Consider the following 16,412-nt stretch of genomic DNA (forward strand, 5'->3'; position numbering starts at 1 on the left):
ATTTGATTATTTTTTTAAAAAAAATTAATTAAAAACTGCCAATATTAAAACCACACATTAATAAAATCAATTTGATTTTTTAAAAAAAAAAATAACAAACAAACTTACTAAACACGCCACACATATTATTCAAACATTAGAGAAATAGATAAACAGTCCCAAGGGACAAGACACATCATCAACTGATAAGATAGTTCACTGCGAGTACACACAGACTACGTGACAAACATTACTACATCAAGTTAAAACTTAAATACAACACAACCCAACTTAATTAAAAAGTTCGACTACAGTAGTAGATTTAGTACACAACATGATAATATTATTAGTTTTAAGACCCCTGCTAAACATCATCGCCATCATCATAGTAGCTTAGACCTCCATGCCAACCCTGACCTGCACCTGTTCATGTTTGTAAGGTTAAAGTATAATTAGTTATAATCTTAATTTATGAAACATTTTTAATAATATTAATAAAAGTTAATTTACAGGTATAAGGAAAAGCTGAAACACATTTTTTTGTAAACAATAAATAGGCAAAAACAAATTTTTTTTCGACAAATATCAATACAACAAATTTTTTTTACCATAATGCCCTTTTAGAAATATAAGGAAAAAAAAAAAATTTAGAAATATAAGGAAAAAAAGAACATAAATATTTAAATCGTCCTAAAGGTAAAAGTGTTTTTACCAACAAATAGTAACTCGAGAAATTTATTTTTACCACTATGCAATGCCCATCCAAACACAATTAGAAATTACGAGGAGAAAAAAAAAAAAAAAAAAAAAACCGCATTAAATTGTATTATAGTGGAAACTGAAATTTAAGTGAAAAAAGTAAATAATATTATAACACAGCATTAACAAAACAGCATTAAGGAAAAATAAAACGAATTTACAATTCCTACAGCATTAAGGAAAAGTCCTACAAACACCCACACGTTAATTTCTCATAAGCTCAACCATGAAAAGGAACTCTTTAGGGATGGCATTAGAGATGAAGAATTGAAACATACCCACTTAACTGAGTAATGTCACAGCTTCAAGTCCCTAAGTGAAAAAATTAAATTATTATTGTGGAATTACTTACCTTCACTCCTAAACTCCAACATGCACAGAACCCACAACACGGAGGGGGGAAGAAGTGCAATCAGCCACATACACCGTAGCAGCAACCCTTGCTGCATCCCACATGATTACACTCCCCCCATGGATGCCCTTCCCTTCATCAAACTTCCAGGTGAGGGTTGTACCCAAGGACTGAAGAGTCCTTGTCAGATTGGTGGCTTGTGACCCAACCTCAGTCACAATAATTAGAATCGGGTTATGGGTAGCGAAAACTTCGCGGAAATGGGGACCGAAAGATGGCCTGCTGATTCTCCGGCCATTCCAAAGGACCACACTAGAGCCGAGTGCCAGATTTGGTATTCCATCCTCCGTTTCACTGCGAATCCTTATGCCACAGTACCGGCTTGACATATCATCTTCTATGAATTGGTCCCGGAATACAGTGAAAGACAGATTTGGAATACACGGAACGCCCATAGGCCTTCATTTCGTGAGCAATTTGAGCTAATTCACAACAAATACAAGCCCATGGTTGTGATGATGACTGAAGCAAGGTGTAGTAGGCCTATGCTTCCTCATGTTAGGAGTCAGATGGTCGGTGAGTACAGGCTTGAATCAGTAGGACCCAGCTCCGGCCTGGGCGGTGTCCTCATCGCTTGGGATAAGCGCGTTGTACCCTATTTCACTAGACGACAGGATACACTATACGGTCATGTAGTTTCGGCGCATATAAAGGTAACATTATTTTCATTAAGATTTATTTATGGTTGAAAATATTGTATGGTTAAATGTTTTTTATTTGGGCTGCAATGAAGTTAGATTGAAAGTGTTAGAAACATGTATGAATTTGCACAAAATAATTAATCAGGAATTGTATTACATGTGTTGCTAAGTCGTTTAGTTTTTATTACTCGGTTTTTTTTCCCTCTTTAATTAGTAGGATTTCAACATTATGTTATATTTATGGGTGTGGAGGATCTTAATTTGTATTGAATTGAATTTACAGTTGAATAGCTTTAGTTATTTTAATTTGAATTTATGCATCAATATGCTGTGTTTTGATTTATATTGATAATCAGCTAAAAAAAAAATACTAAGACCTCTTGTAATAAAGTCTAGTGAATGAATGTTTATACTGGTGTTTCGTACTATGTTAAAATTTTTTATGTTAATTTTTTTTTTTTTTTTTTTTTTTTTGGTTATTATAAACTGGCAGCAATCATCAGAAGACATGTTACTCTCATCTCGAGCTATTCCTGCTGCAAGATATTGCCATGGTGATTCCGACTCCGACGATGAAGTATACGCCGCTTTCACGGAGTGGTTCTACAACTCGGGTGTGTTGGCCCTAATGGAGTAAAGGTACTTGATAAATAAATATATATTATAGGATTATTATAGGAAGACACTTTTTATCAATATATGATTAATATAGTACTTGATAAATAAATAACAAAATTCGAGTTAATATGTGATTAATATACTACTTGATAAATAAATAACAATATTTCAGTTACAATATTTCAGTTACACACGGAATTACCTAATAAGATTAATAACTGGCCAAAAAAAATGAGATTAATAACTGGGGCCCTTGAATTAATATTATTATAGTAAGACACTTTATAAATATATGATTAATCACTGGGGCCCTTGAATTAATTTTCATTACATATGGAATTACCTACTGGTGGAAATGATAGTGAAAATAACTTAGAAGTGTATGTACTGGCGAGTCGTATAGTATTATATGCTATATGTAGTATTATACGTCTATTGTGAACCCTACTGATGTCCGTATGTGTATTTAAGTGGCAAATTCCTTTATGGATTCCCAATTTCCCAGTAACAAGCTTTGCCCATCCAAAAGTAGGATAAACAAATAAACCCTAGTATCCAAAAACAAATACACCCTACTTCCCAAAAACAAAACATACATATTATTATCTTCATTCGTAAAATTCAAAAAATGGCGAGACGTGCAAGGATGGTTGATGGGAGTCCAGTATTGTTGTTTGTTGGCCAACCCACTGGCCAAGTCCCAGAGTTGGAAATATTGGCATACGAGTTCTTTTTTGAGAGTAGGGATGAGGGAGAGCTGACCAAATTATCTTTCGAGATGATTGGCTCTATCATAGTTGACCCATCTACCCTTAATTTGCAAAATCATAATTTGAAAATGCGGTTAATTGGTGGTGAAGGTGGCTTAGTCCCTGCTCATTTCCCCAGTATATCAGACACTTATCCTTTCAGAATCGAATTCAAGTATTTCTTAAGGTGGTGCTTTGGTGCATATCCCTTTACTAACCCTGCACAGCCACATTGCCTATTACCAGCAATGGCCGTCGTAGACCCTAGGCCTGAGCTGATGTTAGATTCAGAACCCTTTTATCTTGATATGCTACCTGTCCGCATTCATATGGCCTCATATGCTGATGCATTTCAGCTAATTTCATCCCCTTCATTCCCTAGCGCACTAAATCTAAGTGTTTCCTACGCTCATGAGACCCCCTGTAGACCAGGCCACCACGCAGTCGACCTAGATTCGTTGTTCTTGCTTCCTCAAAGCACTAATGTCCCAGTGCCTATCGACTGCAAAATCGTAATTTGGAATGTCCGAGACCTTGCACGGGAATCGGCTCGTCTGCATTTTACCCAGATATTTCAACGATTTCGCCCTGAGATTTTAGTCTTGACAGAAACAAGACAAACTACGGACAATGTTATTGAGATACTAACTGGGTTGCCAGGTGAATATCAATTCGTACATTGTCCGGGTGTGGGGTTGTGCGGGGGTGTTTTGGTTGTTTGGCTTGGGGGTGTGATAAGTGTAGTCCGTCTGTATGCTCCACTTGTTCGCTTGAAGTTAAATATCCAGGTATATTTACAATTTATACAAATATAATATAAATGATATTATGTTAAATTAGTACAACAATGGCTGATTTTCAAGTATTTTTTCAGGGTCATCGACCATCAAGACGAAGGCTATTTTGAAAGGAAGATTGTACGTGTGCACAATTGATGTTTTGTTGCCGGCACAAGTTATTAAAAGTATCGGCTTTTGTAATTTGGCTATCTATGTTGAACGTCTTGTATGGTTAAAACTACTAGCTAGAAGAATCATTATTAGTAAGTGTAATAGAGGGTTTGTATTAACCTTTTTGTGAGTTCCTCTATTGGTTTGGTTGTATTGGTTTGGGTTAGTAGCATGAAAAGAATTTCAATATATTTTATATCAGAACCTTTGTATGTAGTACCGGAAAGGGGAAAAAAAAAATTATGATAGTATGATAGTAGCGCGAATCAAAATTGAAAATCGAAAAGGAGTACCATTACGTTTTGATTTACATTTACATTATATTAACTTCTTCTCAAGGAAATCAATTGAAAATGGATAAGCTCTATTAAACTATATTTTAATTACAAAATGACACTGTTAGGAAAGATTAGGAGAATACTATGCATTATTATCAATATTATCATATAAATTAGTTTCATAATATTATCATATAAATTAGTTTCATAATATTATCATATAAATTAGTTTCCTTAATTATAGCCTTATTTCACTCAAGATAATTGTTAGCATAATTTTGTGATCTATGTAGTGTACATATATGATATGAGATCAATGAGAATAGCTCAAGCTTTGAGCCCTTATCACTTTGACACGAACTCACCAAACATAGTTAATCCTTTACTGTTAGTAATCAAATTTTTATTTAATTGCAGGATAATGCATGCGATTAATATATGTAAATAATGATAATGATTGTAGATATACTTTTGAATAATGTTAGTAATCTAAGTTATGGTTTTTTAGTGATGTGATTTTTTTATAACAATTAATGCTGATTTGATTTGTTATAGGTTTTTAATAATAAAATTTAAAAAAAATTACAGACCTATAACAAATATTAGGTCATCTGATATATGTCGACATATGTCGACATAATGCTATTTCATCAGGGGTGTATTGCATAAACAGACATGTAGATTGAACTAGATGTTGACACAATGCTATTTCATGAAGAGTGTAGTACATAATATGCGTGTACATGGTAAAAGATGTCGACATATGCTATATGCTATTAGGATGGATGTGTATTGCATAAATCAAAGTGCGTATGTGATGTCTTGCGTTTACCAAGGTCTGCAGCATGTGAAGTATACACAGTGCGTAGCATTAAAGTCGGTGGTAATTTCGTACGAAGCTAATTTGAGTTACCACCGTAATTCCAACTCCCAAAGCTGCGAAAGATGAAAATAAAGGACACATCAATCTTGTTGAAGGTGGCGTGTGTCAGTCTTGCGTGATGCAGTGTACAAAAATCAAATGATGAAAGGTGCAGATTGAAAAACGGGGGCAAAAGGGGGCAGTGACTTGTCACAATCAACTTTTTAGAATATCTAAATATATCATTTTTGTTGAAAATTCAGAGTATGGAGCTGAGCTAATTAGCTGTTACCCACCAAAAGTGACTAGTAAAAGCAAGAAAAGTGGTACAAGAATCAACGGTTAAAAAAAGTCAGGTAAATCTAAAATTAAATATGAGTATATTAGAGCAATATTTTTTTTTAAAAAAAACCGAGTGTATTAGAGCAATTATGTAGTGGGTAACAATAAAATAATCATTATATGTGAAATGGAAAAACAAGGGAGTATACCTTGATACTAAAATCATAAAAAAATCATGGATTATGGTAACAATAAAATAATCCCTCTTAGTACGACGAATGATCATACTAAAATCATGGATTATGGCAAGCAAGTTGTAATCTAATTTATCTAATGTGTTGCATAAGGTATCATGTATTATTTATTTAATATTTGATATTAAATAAAAGGAACCCAAGTATGGAAGACCCAGATAAAACAAATAGATCATTAAATCAATCTTGCTTATAGTTCATTAAATCAATCTTGCTTACTTGATCATGCATTATCCTATCCTGCAATTGAAGTTTTTAAACAAGTTGGCATTATAGTTAGAAGCTTCGACAAATAATGAAAAGCAAATAAAACGAAAGATTGGAAAAAGACTTTAAAGCTAGATGACAATACGCTATTATTGTTGGAAAAAGATTTTAAGGTCATTTGAATCTTACACGAGAAGGCAAAAAAAAGTCTTTAGTATGAAAATTGAAAATCTATCAATGCTCCCTCCGGAATAACAAAAATTCGAGTACAATTGTTGTAATTGTCAACTCAACTAGGTCTTGCTTTGATAACCACTTGCTACAATTTCTTTTTTGGTTTACAGAAATAAGAGGTATTTTTGGATGCTAGAATTGATGTTAAAGCCAAAAAAACGTCCGGATATGACCTAAGCTTAAGCTTACTTATGTTACTATCCATAGCCAATTTTTATATATACATATATGTAGGTATATATATATATGCATAGGTATGTGAATATGATCCTTAGATCTGTAGTTATCCATTGAATCTCAAAGATTAAAGATTATCCTTCGGGGTGACCATTATTCGGATGAAAACCAGAATCGAATCTAATATAATTCAAACCAAATTATATCAATTCAGATCGGATCCAAAGTTTAAATCGGATTGAAATTACCCTTATCTTCTAAGTTTCTCTTAATTTATAAGAGAAAATATAGTAATGTGGGATCTAATAAATACTCCCTTGTTCGGATGCCAAAAACCGAGATAAGCGAATTGCGAATTATGATAGCGTTAGTTACCAAAAACCGATCCGCATTACTTACCAAAGCTGGCCTAGGTCGGATTATTTTCTAAAAAGCCTGGGATCGGATTGGATTACTAAAAACCCTCAATTTATCGAGAGATAAATTGAGGGTTTTTAGTAATCCAATCCGATCCCAGGCTGTTTAGAGAAAATAATTAATTCTTAATATTAATCATGTTAATATTAATCATGTTACATTGTGTTCGTGATTATTACAATGTTACAAGAAATGCATTAGTTATATTCGTAATTGCATTAGACCCAATTGTTAGTTCCAAATTCGGGATTGCATCAAAAGAAGAATCGAATAACAATTCGGATTGGATCGGATTTGGTAAGTAATGCGGATCATCATCCTTAAACCCCCTCAATTTATCGAATTGGGATTTGGCCTTAATCATCCTTAATCATCCTAACGTATTCATTAACCTTTAATTATTTTCAAAAAGACACTTATATCCTAAATTATTTTCAAAAAGACAATTATATCCTAAATAATTTTATAATCCGTAATAATTCAAATCATCCCCATCCCCTATGGGAAATTTCAAATCCCCGATCTTCGAAACTGAAATTATTTAATCACTGCTAAATTCATATATCAATGTAGTTTGGGGATTATTTAAAAAAATAACACCATTTAAATAAAGAAATAGCATTTTAAAAAAAAAATTATTTTGTATAATAAAAGACTAAAAAAAATGGTAGACCACTTAAAAGTAAAGAAATAGCACACACAACACATATATTACAACCCACATTGCCAATTATACCCACCGCAGCTCACTATATAAATGAAAGGTCTCTCACCCTTGTGTTTCCCGCACTATCTTTACATCCAAGTTAGCCTAATTACCCAAATATGAGTTCACCTCCAAACCAAGTTCCACCTCCCAATGATCCGAATTTCCCACCAGTCCCACCCCGTAGACGTCGAGACGGACCCATTCCAAGGCACCGCAACAAGCACCATAAGGTGCAAAATAAGCTCCTCGCAATGGCCATAGCTGGCAATACCTTTTCCCGCATCACTCACGGATGCGTGATTGATGGACCTTCCTACCCAACGGCCAACGATAATAACGTTGGCGAGGGCTTTGGAGGGAAACTCAAGCCAACAACTGAAAAAGAGGTCGACCCTTCACCTCAGAAGGAGGTCGAACCTCCAGCTGAGAAAGAGGGCGAACCTCCTGCCCCTGCCGAGGAGGTAGCTGAGACGGAGGTTGATGAAATCCTCGATGCTGTCGTAGTTAGCCATGGAGGCCATGGAGGGCAAGCTACTGAGGAAGGAGGAAACGCAGCACCTGATCCAATTTACCCTAATCCGGCGAATATGGAATTGGGTGAAGATAATGGCAACCACGACCATGATGTGGTAGCTATTGTGGGTCTTCCGGCTGTTGCTCCTGTCCCTACAATCACATTTACGGTGAAAAGCCTAACCATAAATGATCCTGGGGTGGAGTACAGGCTGAGGATCAATCAAACCTTCAAAAGGGTGTACTATCACTATGCTGAGATGGTTGATCGACTAACGGATGATTTTACAATCATGACTTCTGATGGACCTATTTGTCAAGATGATACCCCTAATCGTGCTGGTGTTAGGGACGGAGATATGCTATATGTTCGTGGCGAGGTAAAATAGAGTTCTTTGTTTTGACTAATATGATTGTCTTTGTTTGTGTTTACTTTTTACTAAACAAATAATCTGGTTAATCTTATTTCAGAATGCTGACTTTAACATGGATGCAAGGGTGAAGCAATTCTGTGTTCGTCAAGTCCGCACACGCCCCATGAAGATGATGTTCAAAGTCCGTGTTGATGGGTCTTTCAAGAATGTCTTTCAGAAATGGGCTGAGGAAGTTGACATGGATCCTAGGGACATTGTCCTGATCCATGAAGACAAGCTTTTGTCTCCATACCACACTATCCGTGGTGTTGGGATGAAGAATGATCAGGAGGTGTTTTGTTTTACCAACCGTTAATCACACAAAGCATTGGGCCTATTCACCGTTCTCCTCTTGTCATAGTTATGCCACTATAGAAGTGGTTAATTAGCTTAAGTTTCAAATTCGGTGACAAGAGTCTTTTGTAATGTCCTTCAATTCAGATGTTTATATGTTAGTAGTTGTAATGTTGGTGGCATATGTGTTTGTATGGCCCCTTTTGGTGAAAGCTTTTGCTGGTAGTTGGTAGTTGGTAGTTGTTTCATCTGTAAGAATGTCCTGGAGGACCTTGTGTGTGTAAGCTGCTGGTATTTATGTATTATGTATTATGTATTATGTCTTGTGTTTGGTAGTTTCTTGTTTCAAGTAAAATACAAATGGAACCTAAAGAACTTCAGATCTAACTTTAATAGGTTTTTTAAAAAATCTATAAGTAAGTAATCGAAAAAAAGCGATAGCAAAGTAAGTAAACTCGATAGACCCCATAAGGAAATTAAGTAATGCAGTTTATTATGGGGAAAAAAAAAGCAATAAGTAAACTCAAAGAAAGCAATAAGTACACTCAAGGGCCAAAATAAATTGAGTTCTTATGGTGGGAAAAAGCGATAAATTAAAGTAATAAGTAAACTCAAAAAGACCCGCCAATAAATTAAAGTATAGGTGACGAAAGCGATAAATTAAAGTCTAGTAATAACTTAATAGACCCTAATAAAATAATTTCTTAGTTTCGTATATGGTGACGAAAGCGATAAATAACTCAATTGACCCTAATACTATTAATTTCTAAAACCGATAATTAACTAATTTCTTAATGTATTATGAAAACAACCTAATAACTAAAATCAATACATCCTAATAACTAATAACACTTTTCCTTTTTCAAACAGAACCGCAACGTTATGGGGGGGGGGGCTGATAGGCTCTGTGTGATAAACTAGGCTCACTGTGAATAGATATAAGATGGGCTCACTGTGAATAGATATAAGATGGGCTCATTTTCTCTCTAAACTAAGAGTATATATATGGGCTGAGGTGGTCTGTATAAAGATTATGTATATATGGGCTGAAGTGGTCTGTATAAAGATTGGCCATTTGTAAATATATATAAGATGGGCTCCTTTTCTGAATACAAATGCCTGCGGCCCATTTGTAAATAGATATAAGATGGGCTGCTTTTGACTAAGAGTATTCCAAATAAGAGACAAAAATAGACAAAAACGAGTAGCTACTATGAAACATAAGTTCAGTATTCAGCCTAAATTAGGAATAATGAGTAGCTACTATTGAAACTGCATCAAGTATTCAGCCTAATTAGACAAAATGAGTAGCTACTAAATACTAGAGGAAGTTGAGTTGGGTTTTCCCAGACTTCATACACCCAAAAAATTGCCGTTTAGTTCATACACCTAATTAGTGAAGTACAGCGTTTATGCTACAAAATCACAGATTATGTGGACAGGAGCACTAAAATTCAAATGAGACATCAGAGCACGAGTCTTCAGCATCAATGGCGACCCTCCTCCGTTTAACCTGGCACAGGGAAAACAATGCAAATCATGTGCACAACCAATAAATATAGCGCCATTTGTTTACAACAAATCATGTGCACAAACACAACAAAATGATCACTATACATACACGTGTGGAGCGAGGGTAGTTTGAGGACGTCGCGTTGTTTGCCAACACATGTTGTGACTTGGAAGCTGAAGCAGCCTGTACCGATAACAAGATTATCAACATAGTGTTGTTTGAATACAAGATTAAGTGCAGTGTATGAGAAGGAACTAACTTTGAGGGGGCCTTTCGTGCTGGTATTTGCCTTCTTATTGGGGGCCTTTGCTGTCTTTGAGGGGTTGGCATTAGGAGTCTTAGGCTTCCTCCCTGGGTTCTTCTTCTTTGAAACCTTCAAAATAAGAGCCAATTACTTTAGCTGCTTTTGGTAATAATAAGGTAGTAAAACATGAGCCAATAATAAGGTAATAATAAGAGCCAATAATAAGGTAATACCTTTGCCCCCTTTGACTTGCTTTGGTCATGATCAGCTCCGAGAGATAGATCATCTTCATCAGGTTGATGAGCAGAGGGACCCTGTTATAAAAACAACAACATCTATTAAAACCTAGTGCACCAAGATTGTAAGATTGTATACATGTGTGTATGGTTTCCACACCTTCTTTGATTTGGGCAGTTTGTAGCCCATTTCAGCCAACGTCTTGTGCCTTGAACCTTTCGGCCTGCCCCGGGCCTTCTTCCTAATGGGGGGATCCTTAATAGCCACAGGTTCTGCACTATCATGGCACACTGGAATGTCTGTTTCTTCTAGTTGTGGTCTCTGTCCATCCTCGGGAGTGTCCGGAGTGTCTCGTTGTGGTGCCGAAGAATGCATATTCACCGATGATGGAGTTGGAGCAGCGATGACTTGGCCGTCAAAAAAGGGCAACGGTTCTGCCCGCTTCTTCCGGCTTCGCTCATTTACTTCGGAGCTGAGCTGTGATAGGGTGCTTATGACCATATCAACTGTGTCGTCATTAATCATTGCAGCCGCATCACATATAGGCTCAAACGTGTTCATCATCTTGTTAAACCGTTGCACAGCCGCATCATCACATGGGTCATAATAAGGCACCTTAACTCGTGTGTGTTTGCGGGGTATGTCCTTGCGCCACCGGGTTAGTATGTATTTCTCAGGGATATCAAAGACTTTGTTCTGATCTAATATGCGAATGCAGTGCTTGCATAAAATGCCGTGAGTTTCAAACTTTCGGCAATCACAGCTGACCTCCTTCACATCAGTAGAAAACTTCACAGAGTATAGTCTCCTGTAATCTGTGATGACTTCTTTACTTGTTCCTTCAGGTACGATCCAAACCCTATCCTCAAGAACGTATTCCATCAACGTCTCAGAAATTTTCTTGGTATCAAGTACATAACAATACCCCATCCGAGCACATTCAGTCTGCACTTCTTGAAATTTGTTGTCCGTGTATATCTTCTGGAACAACTTCTCAACTCTAAAACCACTCACCAACCTTCTCAAATACTTAGCACCTCTCGCATCGGCATTCACCTCATCACGAACCCGCTTCTTCATCGCCCTTGAGTACTTAACAGGGAACTCATGCAACTTTGTATGCCTGTTTACAAACCCATCAAAAAAGCGGTTGATGCTTTCAACCCTTTGAGTCGTTTTCATTCCAGCCCAGAAGAATTCCTTCATGTAGGCCGGAACCCACATGTGACTTTCCTTGTGTAAGCTTAGGAGCCACTCATCATCTTCGAGTTCATACTCATATAGCATTTCAGCCCATCGAGAGTGGAACTCAGCCGGCGTAAAACTCTCGTACACAACCCTCTTAATAACATTTTTGAATTCATGGTACCTGCTTGAACAACCCGGGTGTCACATTGCAGTCAAAAGTATTAAATTTCACCAATGTTTCAACATATAAAGGCGTGGCGCACTATGAAAAACCATATCTGATATACGCACATACCCCATAACCATATATAGTACTAAATTTTGCTGTTCAAAATGCCATATCTCTGTTCATAAATATCATTAAATTAATGGACCAGATTAAGTAGCTATACAGTGGACAGGCTGATCTAATTTTTAAAGTACAAATTATGCAGAATATGATCAGGATAATGTATTATGATGATACAAATCATGCTCTAATTATATGTAAACTTAGGTTGTCAGCAAGTTCCCAGCAATAAAATTATGTTCCTTATTTTGCAAAAATAATTTGTATGGGCCTTCTGTGTAATAATTAATAGTGTAAATTTCAGAATTTCAGATTACTAGTCTAACAGATCTTTAGCTTTCAGAATTAACAAGAGGTAATATATGTTCATAAATATTAAATTTTAGCACAAAAATATCTAACTTCGATAAAATTCATTACATCCACTAACTAACTTAACAGGACAGCAGCAGATCAGGTACTTATCATATCTAAAGCATAAAGAAGACACGAAGATAACTGAAGAATACCATGTTAAGAAAACATTTACAGAATTCAAGAGAATTCAATAGAGATTCTCCTCATAATACATCAAACAGATCAGGAACTTATCATATATCATATCTAAAGCATCAAACAAACAAATTAATCAGGAACAAGCATGAGACAGCAGCACAGGACAGCCAAGACACAGATACAATACCAAACAAATTAATATAAATGTACATTGAATAAAAACATAAACAAGAGCAAGCAGCCTCTCACCGTGCTCGCTTGCCAAGTTTATCGGGAATCTTGCTCAAAATGTGCCATATGCACCATCGATGCCTTGTATGTGGCATAATTTCAGCTAAAGGCCTCCGCATAGCAGCTGCTTGGTCTGTTAGAATGGCCTCGGGAGCGCGATTGTTCATACAATGTAACCACTGCCTGAAAATCCAGGAAAAGGTATCACAGTCTTCATGGGAGACTAGTGCACAGCCAAGCAACAACGACTGGCCATGATGGTTTACCCCCACAAAATTCACGAATGGGAGTTCATATTCATTTGTCAGATAAGTCGCGTCAAAGCAAACTACATCTCCAAAATCATCATAGGCAGCCCTACTACGGGCATCAACCCATAACACATCCTTCAACCGGCCTAATATATCCAACCGTTGAGCATAATAAAAATTAGAATTCCCAGCTTGCATCTTTTGAAAATAATCCATCATAGATACCGCATCACCTCCAACCATTTTCAGGCGCCGGGCTTTGTAAACTTCATGTTCCAAATCTTTCACTGTCAGCTTTAATCCCCCATTTCGTTCCGCATCCATACAGCCATGAATATGAGAAATAGAAACACCTTCTTCAAAGAAACTGAACAACTTCCTCTTCACATTGGAAGTCAATTCCTTCATACGATACTCCTTAACAAGCTTTGACTTGCGCGGAGTAGGATCATGGCCAGAATGCTTTAACTCCACGGTCTTCAATTCCCAATCACCATCTCCATTCAAACTAGCATATACTTTGGCTTTGCAAAGACATTTCTTCGAAGTCCTCTTCCCTTTACGCGATTCATCATCACACACTTCCCCACCAACAGATGCTGCTGGTCCAGATATTTCCATAGCTTTTGACCTCTTCTTCGCCTCCCTTGCTGCCCTCATGTCAGGTCTACCCCAACACTCGCACCTCCAAGTTGTGGCAATTCTCTTTTTCTTATCAATCTTGGAATTAACTCCCTGCACCCTTGTCACTCCAAAGCCCTGTTGCTCAGCATAGTCCTTGTAATATGCTTCCACAGCTTGCCAAGATTTGAACACCATACCCTCTCTAGGAGGGTCCACAACTTTAACAGCATTGACCTGGTTGCTAGCAACAACAGTTTGTGTGGTCTCAACTGTCTTCATGGGAGTTAAGTATGGATTACCAACTGGACCCTCAGTTTCTGTCTCGACTATGTCATCAAAACCATTCAAATCTTCCTCTCTTTCACCAGTATTATCACCATTTTGTCCTCCTAAGCGATCCTCAATCTCAATTTCATCTAGGCCACCTATGCAACCTCCTTCTACATTTTCGAAGCTATCCTCCATTATTTCTTCTGAAAGATTGTCAATTTCCATGACAATGTCTGAATTTATAAGGTTCAAATTAATCAATTTAGTTATCACATTACAGAAATCCAATTACAAAAATCTGCTAATTTCACAGTCATAACCCAAAAAAAGCTGAAGACATATGTTCCTAATTTCACAACATAACCTGCTTACTTTTTGTAATTGGATTTTTGTATTTTGATTTTTTTTTTCAACAGGCATTTGTTCCAAATTACATTTTTTTCCACTCTATTGTCTTTTGGCTTGTTCTGTCTCAAGCATGCTCTGTTTCTGTTTCTTAAGTCCAGTAGTATATATTATCTTTCTGTTTCTGTTTCTCTTTTTCTACTCTATATTATCTTGCTTAATTTGATTATCTTATATATTATCTTCTCTTAACTCAGCCATTGCCTTGATGAGGAGGCGCATTCTTCACAACCATAAACCATATAAAAAATCGAATTACTGAAACCCATAACATTACAAAAGCAATATCAAATAACACAACTCCCACACCCACACAAACACGAATTTACAACAAACAGCTAATTAGGACCACTTCACATAAAAACAACGAATTTAACCAATAAAACAATCAATTAACACTAAATTAAAAACCTAAAACAAAAATTCAAGTCATAAAATCGCAAAAAAATTAAATCAAAAAGTTAAATCGCAAACCCTAACCTTCCATGACGCCAAGATCCCCTTTTTCTTCAACTACTGTACGAAGTCATCCCTCAAATTTAGATCGATCTGGCCTCAGATTCCACACAATTTCATTATATTTTTTTTTTTTTTTTTTATCTCTCGATCTTTCTCTTTCTTCGTTCTTTTCAGCTCAAATATACGAAGAACACTTTTTACTGAGATATACAACTTTTTACTACAGTACAACCGTCAAAATACAAATGGACGTTAAAAATTTGAAGTTAGCGGAATTTTTAGGCCTAGTAAACTCCGTCTACCCAACAACCACATCAGCATCTTCAGGATACCCAGATCACCACATAAGCATCTTGAGTGTTTATTACAATCAGCAATAAATAATAATAGTTCACAGTTCCCACAGCTCGAATATTACGCAAATGCCACTAGAGAAACAGAATATGTTTCTCAATAAGAGAAACTGGGGGACGCCCGTATAAATGTCATGCAATTTAATTTACAAATGTTTACTGTATAAAATGTTTGTTTTCAGCTGTTATAATGGCTTATGTGTACAATAGTGCAAGTTTAATCCAAATCCCACCAAGTATAGAAAGAAGGGTTGTTTATTCGTCTATCTAATAATCTAGCTTTCAATTGTAGCATGTCACTGTATTTGAATCAATAATCAATTAATTTTAAGTTTGCGTTGTGCCGTCATATTATAAATTTAATTCAAACTTGGACTTTGATCTTTTGTAGGGTGCAAGTGTGCCCAACCCTTAGGTCCTATTTGGCGGTAGCGATTGAAGTAGCGAGTAGCGTTTTGACCAGTCAAAACACTAATAGAAAAAAATTGAGAGTGTTTGACAAAGTAGCAATTTTAGTAGCGGTTAGCGATAGAGGTAGCGTTTAGGTAGCTTTTCTCAAACGTTATAATAAGTGGCGTTTAGAAGTAGCGGGTAGCGTTTGACAAATTTTTATTACTTTTTAAACAATATATATATGAATTTTTATATAATTATTATTACAATTGCTACTTTTGCCAAACACTCAAACTATCAACCGTTACTTTGACAACCACTACTAATTGACAGCTACTCGCTACTTTAACAGCTACCCGCTACTCGATCGCTAAAAGCTACCCGCTACGCTAATTTTGCCAAACAGGACCTTAGAAAGAATGGTTGGTACTCGAACACATAAAATTACAAAATTATAGATCAATTATACAAACCCACAAAATTGCCCTCATGCATCACATATAAATTTTCATCCACTCAATATAATCAATTCAATATGATTACAAGACCCGATTCTGTTTTTATGTTCAATCCTAATCTACCTCTTATGTGTAAATTATTCTTGGCCGACATCATTATTTCTTGTATAACATAAAAAAAATTGGACTGTAAGGGAGAGAAATAAAAATAATAATATGGTTGTCTATGATATATTATTATTATTATTATTATT

Source organism: Chenopodium album, chromosome 25 (assembly GCF_948465745.1).
Source record: "Chenopodium album chromosome 25, dcCheAlbu1.1, whole genome shotgun sequence".
NCBI lineage: Eukaryota > Viridiplantae > Streptophyta > Magnoliopsida > Caryophyllales > Amaranthaceae > Chenopodium > Chenopodium album.